The 9,430-nt window shown below is 48.4% G+C and overlaps 1 pseudogene; it reads left to right on the plus strand.

Moving 5' to 3' along the window:
* The first annotated feature begins 2,243 nt into the window (after positions 1–2,243).
* Positions 2,244–2,993, plus strand: LOC113934832 (annotated as a pseudogene).
* The last annotated feature ends 6,437 nt before the right edge of the window (positions 2,994–9,430 follow it).

Here is a 9,430-nt window from a genome sequence, read left to right on the forward strand (position 1 = left end):
GGAGGAGGGAAGAGAAACTACAGTTCATCAGTTCTACAGTTGTCTATCCACTAACCTAGACACAGAAGCAGAGGAAAGATCATAAATCCCCTGGGCAGGTGAAGAAAGCCCTCACTGTCACAACTTACTGACTTCCACTTGCTCCAAAACAAGGTCTAGAGGAAGCTGAAAAAAGCTGACAAGGACCCACCTCTCCTTCGCTTCCCCTCTGGAGGAAGAAAAAAACAATAAAACAGTGTCCCACAACACACAGCTTGTTGTGCTAAGGTATTGTACAGTCCTGGCCACAAATCTGTGCGGGACCTCTTGCTGATGAACTGTCAGCATACTGTTCTCTCAGCTTGACTCTGAGAAGAGTTGTCTTGTGGTATTGAGAGAGAAGACTCTAGCATCAGGCTGCCTGAGATTAAACCTCACCTCTGCCCACTCATTAATTTTGTGAACTTGGGAAAACTTCTTAACTTGTGCCTCTGTTTCTGCATCATAGGACTCTAAGAATAAGTCCCTACCTCACAGGTAATTGTAAAGATTAAGTGAAAGAGTCTGGCTTTCAGAAGAGGTTACCTACTATTATTATTTTATACAAGTTTCTTATAGAAATGGTGGGAAGTGGCTTCTGCCGCGTTTTCTTAGCATAGAGGGGGAGTTCTTGAAGGCTGGGGCAGTCATCCCATGAGGTCACTCTTCCTGAGACTGCCTGAAAGCTATCAGCACCACGGACAGCATCAATTCTCTGTCTGTGGTGCTGACTTGTGCTTTTTCTTCAGTTTTCTGCACCACATGCTCACTCCTTCCATATTATAACCAGGAAGTCCAGGGGGATACTTATCTGGATATTGAGACTACAAGGAGATCAAAGTTATTGATTCCGTGGAAGTTCTGAATCTGAAGAGATTCTTATAGAGGAGACTATTGAGTGGTCCAGAGGCAGCCATGCTCATTTGCCCTGGGGGCATCTCCAAGCTCCCTTTCCCTGGATTGGTCATCCCAGGCCAGGACCTGAGAAATGTTTTAAAGAGAAATTCTTTATCCCACATTTATTGAGCATGAATGGTGTGCCAGGGTCTGTCCTAAGCCCTTAACATACACTATTCCACTTATTCTCCAACAAACCACTGAGGCAGGTGCTCCTATCATCTCAATTTTGCAGATGAAAATTAAAGAAGCTACTGGTTCACCCAAGTTCACACAGCTAGAGGAGGAGGAGCAGGATTCACACACATGTCTAGACTGTAAACCCCAGTGATTTATGTGTCCATCCCCAGACTATGCAAAGAAGAAACTCTCAATGAATATCTACTGAATGGATGAATAAATCTAAAATCAGTGTCCTAGCTTCTTTGGTTTCTGCTTCTCAACTGGGATATCTGGTTCAGCATTAAGATTGTTTTTTAGACACAGATACTCCTACACATTTCTATTGGCAGGACCTTTCCTTCCCACAGCCCCCATGGAGCCTGGCATAAGCCTCCTTTGACCCTCAGCAAGACTTGACCATCTCAAACCTCCCTAGATCAGAAACTAAAGGTCCTGAGATCTGAGGTGGCTGGGTGGCTCAGTTGGAAGAGCAAGGGACTCTTTATCTTGGGATCATGAGCTCAAGCCCCATGTGGGGCGTAGAGATTACTTAAATAATAAATATATACATACAATAAAGATCCTGAGATGTGGCTCTCTATATCCTAGCTAGTGCTGGTTAGACTGCCAGGAGAAGTCTTGCTCACTTTGACTCTTCAGCTGAAGCTACTATGGAAAGTAGTAAGTATTCCATAAATGGCAGTGACCATTATCATTCCTACGGAACAAGATTGTCTCCACATTGGCATCTGTAGGGGACAAATTCAAGCTAGTTTTCAAGGTGGAGGGAGGTCTTTGAGGGGGATATGGCACAATAAAAGTACTTTTGACTCACAGAAAAAGGAAGATTCTGCTGGAGTCTCTATCTTGCAGTGGATGAACTCAGAAATTATTTCATAGACCCAAGACTGAGAGATTCATATGTGGGTCGTAACCCATCTATATATAGGTTGAGCCTTTCTAAAACCACGTGTGTAAGTCTTCATGGTGGAAGGTCAAATTCTAATTTCAAAGAGTGTAGTGAATAAGAGTTGTATCATCAACAAACAACAGTAAAAAATTACTGTTCACTGAGTACCTACTATGAGCCCAGCATTATATTAGGCACAAGACATACAAGGTTAGCTCTTTTTTGTGGCACCTCGGAGGCGGTAGGCTGCTTCGGGATGAAGCTGAACATCTCTTTCCCAGCTACTGGCTGCCAGAAACTCATTGAAGTGGATAATGAACGCAAACTTCGTACCTTTTATGAGAAGCATATGGCCACAGAAGTTGCTGATGATACTCCGGGTGAAGAATGGAAGGATTATGTGGTCCGAATCAGTGGTGACAATGACAAACAAGGCTTCCCCATGAAGCAGGGTGTCTTGACCCGTGGCGGTGTCTGCCTGCTGCTGAGTAAGGGGCATTCCTGCTATAGACCAAGGAGGACTGGAGAGAGAAAGTGCAAATCTGTTCGGGGTTGCATTGTGGATGCCAATCTCAGTGTTCTCAACTTGGTCATTGTAAAAAAAGGGGGAGAAGGATATTCCTGGACTCACTGATACTACTGTGCCTCGTCGCCTGGGGCCCAAAAGAGCCAGCAGAATCTCCAAACTTTTCAATCTCTCTAAAGAAGATGATGTCTGTCAGTATGTTGTGAGAAAGCCCCTAAACAAAAAGGTAAGAAACCTAGAACCAAAGTGCCTAAGATTCAACGTCTTGTTACTCCACGTGTCCTCCAGCACAAACGGCGGCGTATTGCTTTGAAGAAGCAGCGCACTAAGAAAAATAAGGAAGAGGCTGCAGAATATGCTTAACTTTCAGCCAAGAGAATGAAGGAGGCCAAAGAAAAATGCCAGGAACAGATTGCCAAGAGACGGAGGCTGTCCTCTCTGAGAGCTTCTACCTCTAAGTCTGAGTCCAGTCAAAAATGAGATTTTCTAAGAGTGACAAATAAATAGGATCAGACATCAAAAAAAAAAAAAAAATACAAGGTTAACCAGACAGGGTCCTTGGCTTCAACAAACTCAGTGATTGACAAGAAAGAAATATAAGTCAATGGGCAACTTATACCAGACAAGTCTTCTTCAGGGATGACTGCAGTAGAAAAGAATTGGGGTTCTCCCTGGGCTATGTTGGCTGTTCCCTGTCTCCTTGACAGCCTTCCCCAGACTTCATGTGGATCCACTCATCAGTTGTCCCAGCCCCAGACAGCATAGCCAGGTACAAGCAGTAAACTCTAGTGGTTTTCAAAGGCAAAGATTTGGGAGGTAGACTGCTTTTTTTTCAAATCCTAGTTCTTCCACTTACTATAGGTGTGTCTTTGTACAAGTTAGTAATCTCTCTATGCCTGAATATTCTCATCTTCAAGTGAAATAATAAAACATAACCTATCATAGTGGGTGTTGTGTGGATTAAATAAGTGAATGATTATAAAGAGTATAGGGCAGGACTTGGCATATAGCAAGGCTGTAAAAGTACTAGGTGTTCTTGGTGTCACAAGTCATTCAGCACACGAGTCATTCAGAGGCTGGCACCAACTTAGGGGAGGCAGCAGGTGGGACTCAGCCCCACAGCACTCCTGCTTTTGAGTTATTCTCTACCCAAGCCAAAGGCAGAGCCCAATTAGAACCCTGCCTGCATCTTCAGATGCCCAGGCAGCTGCCCTGAGCCTCTTCTTCCCAGTTTCATGTGTATTAAACTATTTTAGCTGCCATTAATTGGGTGCTTATTTTGCCAAGTGCTTAGGATACATTATGCCTCTCTACACCCTCACAATAACTCCTTTGGGGTGGGTACTATTATGATATCCACTTTTCAGAAGAGGATACTGAGGCTCATGGAGGTTTAAACCCAGGCAATTGACTCCAGAATCCAAGCTCTGACCCATTAAGCTACACCACCTTCATCCACAAAGAATGTGAGGTCTTCCGTCCCCATTAAATCTTCCAGCACCCCTCTGCTCTTGGAACTTCCTCAACCCTCACCAAGCTGCCAAGTGGGACACGGTATCCCAAGTCCCCCCTTCCTATTGCCCCCAAGATCCTGCTTACTTCCAAGTTTTGGTGCTGATGCGGATGGGGTCCTTCTAGGATGCCAGACGGGATGGCAAATTGGGTATCCTGGACCATGGCTACCGAATCCCTCTCAAGACAGGCCCTGGACATCTACTCTTATCTGTTGTCATTGAGCGGACAGCATCCCAAACTTCTTCTTCCAGGTGCTCTGCCTCCTGTCAGAGTGACTCCTTCCTCCAGGAAAAGATTATTAGAACAGAGCTATGCCCTTGTCTTCAGGGGTACCTGCCCTGGGAGGCTCTGCAGAGACATTCCCTAGGGACACTGCCTCCTGCAGCCCTTAAAGTAGACATGTCCTAGTTTTGGCTTATCCATACCTATTCCTCCTTAGCTGGATGCGGACAGTGGTACCCAGATAGGAGTGGATTAGTCTTCCTGTACCCCACCCACTCTGGCGGGCCTGACTTAAATCCACCTTTACCAGCTGGGCACATAGCTTGGCCTTTTATGCCATGCCATCTACTGCTACCCAACTGGCGCACATAAACACATGCGCGCACACACGGATGCAAATACAGCTAGGTCAAATCCTAGCTTTACCACTGATTTGGACCCGGTACTTTTCTCTCTGGGTCTGCAGTTCTCCCACCTGATCCAGCATGTTGGGCCTACAAGAGAGATCTGAGCTCAGTCATAGTTCCATCTCCCACCCTCCTACGGACAGTCCCAGTCGCTGGTGGAACAAAAGGGCAAGGGGCCCAAGGTGTATCAGAAGAAACCACTGCTTCACCAAGCCCCTCCTCTTCACTTGGTTTTTCTTCCCACAGGCTTTACTGGGCCAACTAAGAGGCAGTGTAATTTGGGGGTTTAAAGCAAGGATTTTGGAATCAGATAGAGCTGGGTTCAAAACTAAACTATCCCTCACTGGCAAATTACCTAACCCTGTTGAGCCTCCATATTCTCAATTATGAATTGGGATAAACAATACTTTTCTTCCTGGGAGTCTTTGGGGATTAAATAGGGTCACAAATGGGAAGAGTCTGACCTCCATGCTCTTGGGGATAAACGTTGAGAAGAGTTGTGGGCTCAGAGCGCCCTAACCGGGGTCCCAGCCATGCTGCTCATGTCTCAGCAGGGATACCCACCCCTTCAGAACACTATGGCTGTTGGGATCCCCTTTGGGAAGCACTTCCTGGAAAGTTTAAACATAGCATTACCATATGACCCAGCAATTCCACACTGAGGTGTGCCAAGAGAATTAAAAATACTTGTGCACAATGGGGCGCCTGGGTGGCTCAGTTGTTAAGCGTCTGCCTTCGGCTCAGGTCGTGATCCAAGGGTCCTGGGATCGAGCCCCCCATCGGGCTTGCTGCTCCACGGGAAGCCTGCTTCTCCCTCTCCCACTCCCCCTGCTTGTGTCTCCCTCTCTCGCTGTCTCTCTTTGTCAAATAAATAAATAAAATCTTTAAAAAAAAAAAAATACGTGTGCACTTGTACCTAATCCAAATGCAAACACCTGTACCCAAACGTTCATAGCAACATTGCCACAGTAGCCAAAAACTGGAAGCAACCCAAACATCCATGGAGTGAGGAACAGATAAGCAAAATGGAACGTACCCATACACTGGAATATTATTCTGCAGTGAAAAGGAACAAAGGACTAGCATGCGCTATGACATGAACGCACCTCAGAAGCATTATGCTAAATGAAAGAACCCAGACACAAAAGCCCACATGTGATGTGACTGCACTTCCATGAAACGTCCAGACAAGGTAAATCCATAGAGACAGAAAGTAGATCGGTGGTTGCCGGGAGGGCAAAGGACAGAGGAGTGGAGAGTGATTGCTTAATGAGTATGGGAATTTCTCCTGGGGATGACGAATGTGTTCTGGAATTAGATAGTGATAATAATTGTAAAACCTAGTGAATAGACTAAAAACCACTGAATGCACACTTTCAAAGGGTGAGTTTTATGGTATATGAATTATGTCTTAAAAAAAAAAAAGATTGGTTGGTGGGGGTTGGTGGGGCGCTGAGCAGCAGTGGCCTGAAGTTCCTCTCCACTGACCCAGTTTGCCTTGCAGAGGCCTCAGATAGCCCTGCAGCACAGAGGACAGGTGCTCACAGCCCCGATTGCTGCCAGGGCCAGGTGCAGGCCCCCCTGGAGCCCGCACCTCTGGAGGCAGCACAGACGGTCCATCAAGAGCACAGCCTGAGTGTCAAGAAGACCCACCTTGAAATCCTAGCTCCACCACTTACAGTCTTCTGACCTCAGACATCTGGTTTAACTCTCTGAGTTACTCCCCACGTCTGTAAAATGGGAGATAACAATATTACCTATTTCACAAAGTTGCTGTGAAAATTAACCATCAGGTAAATAAGACCATCAGGTAAATTGCCTGGCATGGTGCTAGACACATAATAAACGCTAAATACACGTGGGCCACCAGTACCACTGAGTGCTCATTAAGTCTTACCAACGTCCCGAATGGGCAAGAGTTGTTATTCCCATCTTAGAGCTTTTGCTCGTGCCCGCCTCTAAAGTTGGGGGATGCTGGGATTTAGGTTCAGAAACCGTGGGGTCTATGGGGGATGTACCTGAGGCTGAGAGGCCAGTGCGAGACTGTTGCAGACAAGCCTGTGAGAGAGGCTGGTGTTTTGGCCAGGGAAGTGGCGGGAGGAATGGAGAGAGCTGCTGTGAGAAGCATTTCAAAGAGAACTTAACAAGGCTGGGTGACCTCCGCCCCCCCAGCTGGGGGTGAAGGGAAAGGACGCAAGGATGACCCATCACTCCCAGGTTCTGGCCTGGTGACCAGATTGGGCGGGGGGCAGGCTGGGTCCTGAGTTCAGGGACACAGCAAGAGGAAGAGCCTGGAAAACCCAGATCTGTGGGAGAGCCCGGGGTTATAGGCAGAGATGCAGGAATTGCCATGATGCAGGAGGGAGGAGCCCCGACAGGAAGTAGGGAGAGAGCAGGGTGGAGGGCTGGAGAGCTGGCCCCTGGGGACAGCCAGTCAACAGAGGACCAGGAACCCGAAGGTGCTGGAAGACAATCAGGGAGGCAGGAGCTCAGCGTAGGTACTGCAGCATCACAGAAGGCACTAGAAGTCAAAAAGAGATGGGAGTCCAGGGGTGTCTGGGAAGCTGAGAGATGGAGAGGATGCATGTCCATAAGAGCACAGATTTCCCCTCAAGGGGGCAAATGGATCTACTGAGCAGCGGAGGAAGATGGAGGGTGGTGAGCTGAGACCTGCCTGGACACGAGAACTGTGATGGGGGTGTAGATGGTGAGCGCTGGGGGCGGGGAGTGGGCTTTTGTTTTCATGACAGGAGAGCCTTGAGGAAAGACACTGAAAAGGCAGAGGAGGAAAAAAGGGAGCGGATGCTGGTCAGCACCCACCAAGGCCTCCTTGACCTTCTGAGCAGAGTTAGCCCCATCCTCTGGGAGACCCCACCGTGCTCCCTCCATCCATCCCTCTAACACAGCACCGATCGCCTAGGATGGGTGTTGCTGTCTCTCCAAGTAGAACACAAGCAGCTCCAGGGCTCAGAGCCTCTCATGCATATCTTCAGCCTGGGGCCTGGCATCGAGGGAAGGACAGAGTGCCAGGCAGGCAGGCTAGCAAGAGGTCAGACAAGTGGATGGACAAGCAGGCTAGCAGACAGACAGGCCAACGAGCAGCTGGAGAAAGAGCCACAGGGCTAGGTAGGCAGGGAGATATCTCCCCCTCCCCCTGGCAGCGCCTCCGCCCCCACAGCTGACACGGCCAGGCCCGGAGCGCAGATTTATCTCCCAGTGCTGCCACAATCCTCTATTGGATTTGTAATCACAGACTCCAATGTTCATGGGATAAATATACTAACAAACTAATTGTTTGTTAGCTCTGAGGTTGGAGCAATCAACACGTCCAGCATGAGATATGGGCCCCTCGCCGGCTTGAGTTCAAGCCACCCCAAGGCACGTGGGCACCACACGGACCCCAGGCGGGGTGCAGGCGCAGGGTGCATGCCTAGGCCCAAGCAGCAGCGCCGGGTGGCATGGAACTGTCTCCGTCGCTGCCCCTGCCTGAGCCTCGTCAGGGGCAGACATAAACTAACTCGGTTCCTGGGGACCCCAGAGGAGCAGCAGGAACTGTTTGGGAGAGAATTATAGCTGTGGGTGAAATTAGATGTACTCTGAGCCCCAAGGCTGAGAGAAATAAAAAGCATTTTAAATGGAGTGTAGAATTCATATTCCTCAGTCACCTTCCAATAAATAAATCTTGTACCATTTTTTTCTGTAAACAGTGGTTACACTCAGCTCCTATTGTCTCCACATTCCGTATGCCAATTGGCCAGGAGTGGGAAGGAAGAAACCAGGGCGTGCCTGAGGTTGGGGGGCCCTAGAACCAGGAGGGCTACCCTGAGATGCCCCCCAGCTTTAAGGGAGCATCAGGAGTGTCCCCCCTGGTCATAACCCAGCCCTGGTCATCCCTCAGGGATCCCCCAAGGCAGGAGACCTGAGTTGGAATTCCCAGTCCCTAAGTTTTGAGACCCAGGGGTCCAGGGCTGGAGAACCATGGAGGACAGAGTGGCTCCAGCTCTGTGGGTCTCCTGCCCCTGGGAAATCCACGGAGGCCGGCAGCTGGGGTGAGGATCTGGGGGGTGGGGAGAGCCCCAGTGGCCGCGTGGCAGCTGTGCAAAAACAATGGCTCCTCATGGCTAAGGGTGTGGAAAACACAGAAAATCACAAAGAAGAAAAATACCACCTGCAATCGTACCACCCTGAAAAAAAAAATCCCTGATGATATTTTTGTATGTTTCCTCCCAGACTTTCCTCGGTGTGTATAGGCACATAAAGAAATAGATGTTTTACAAAATAGAAAGAATCCCTACATTTATTACATGCCCAATGTACATGAGGTACTCTTCTAGGCATTTTGAATATATTATCTCTGAGTCCTACAATAATCCTGCAAAAAAAATTCATTTTAAATATTAATACTAACCTGGATCATGAAGGGGGAAAAAATACTGGCTCACATTTATTCGGCACTTACTGTGTACCTGGCCCATTCTGCTGAGCACAAAGCTGTGAGATGTCAGGTAATCCTCTCCACGAGCACAAGCATGGGGGGCAGCCTGTCGTTACACTCACCCCAGGGAGGGAACATGTCCAAGGCCACAAAGAAGGTGAGTGGCAGAGCCACACACAAACCAGGGTTTGTCTGACTCCAAGTGTGACCTCAGTCACCCCTAATCCCTACCTTTGCCCACTGAAGCCAGACCACAGTGGAAGGCGCCCAGCTTCTCCATTAATCTGTTCTCTCCCACTCATTCCAGCCGTTCTTCTAGATCTGCAGGAATTGTCCAC

The sequence above is a fragment of the Zalophus californianus genome, chromosome 13 (genome assembly GCF_009762305.2).
Source record: "Zalophus californianus isolate mZalCal1 chromosome 13, mZalCal1.pri.v2, whole genome shotgun sequence".
NCBI classification, from domain to species: domain Eukaryota; kingdom Metazoa; phylum Chordata; class Mammalia; order Carnivora; family Otariidae; genus Zalophus; species Zalophus californianus.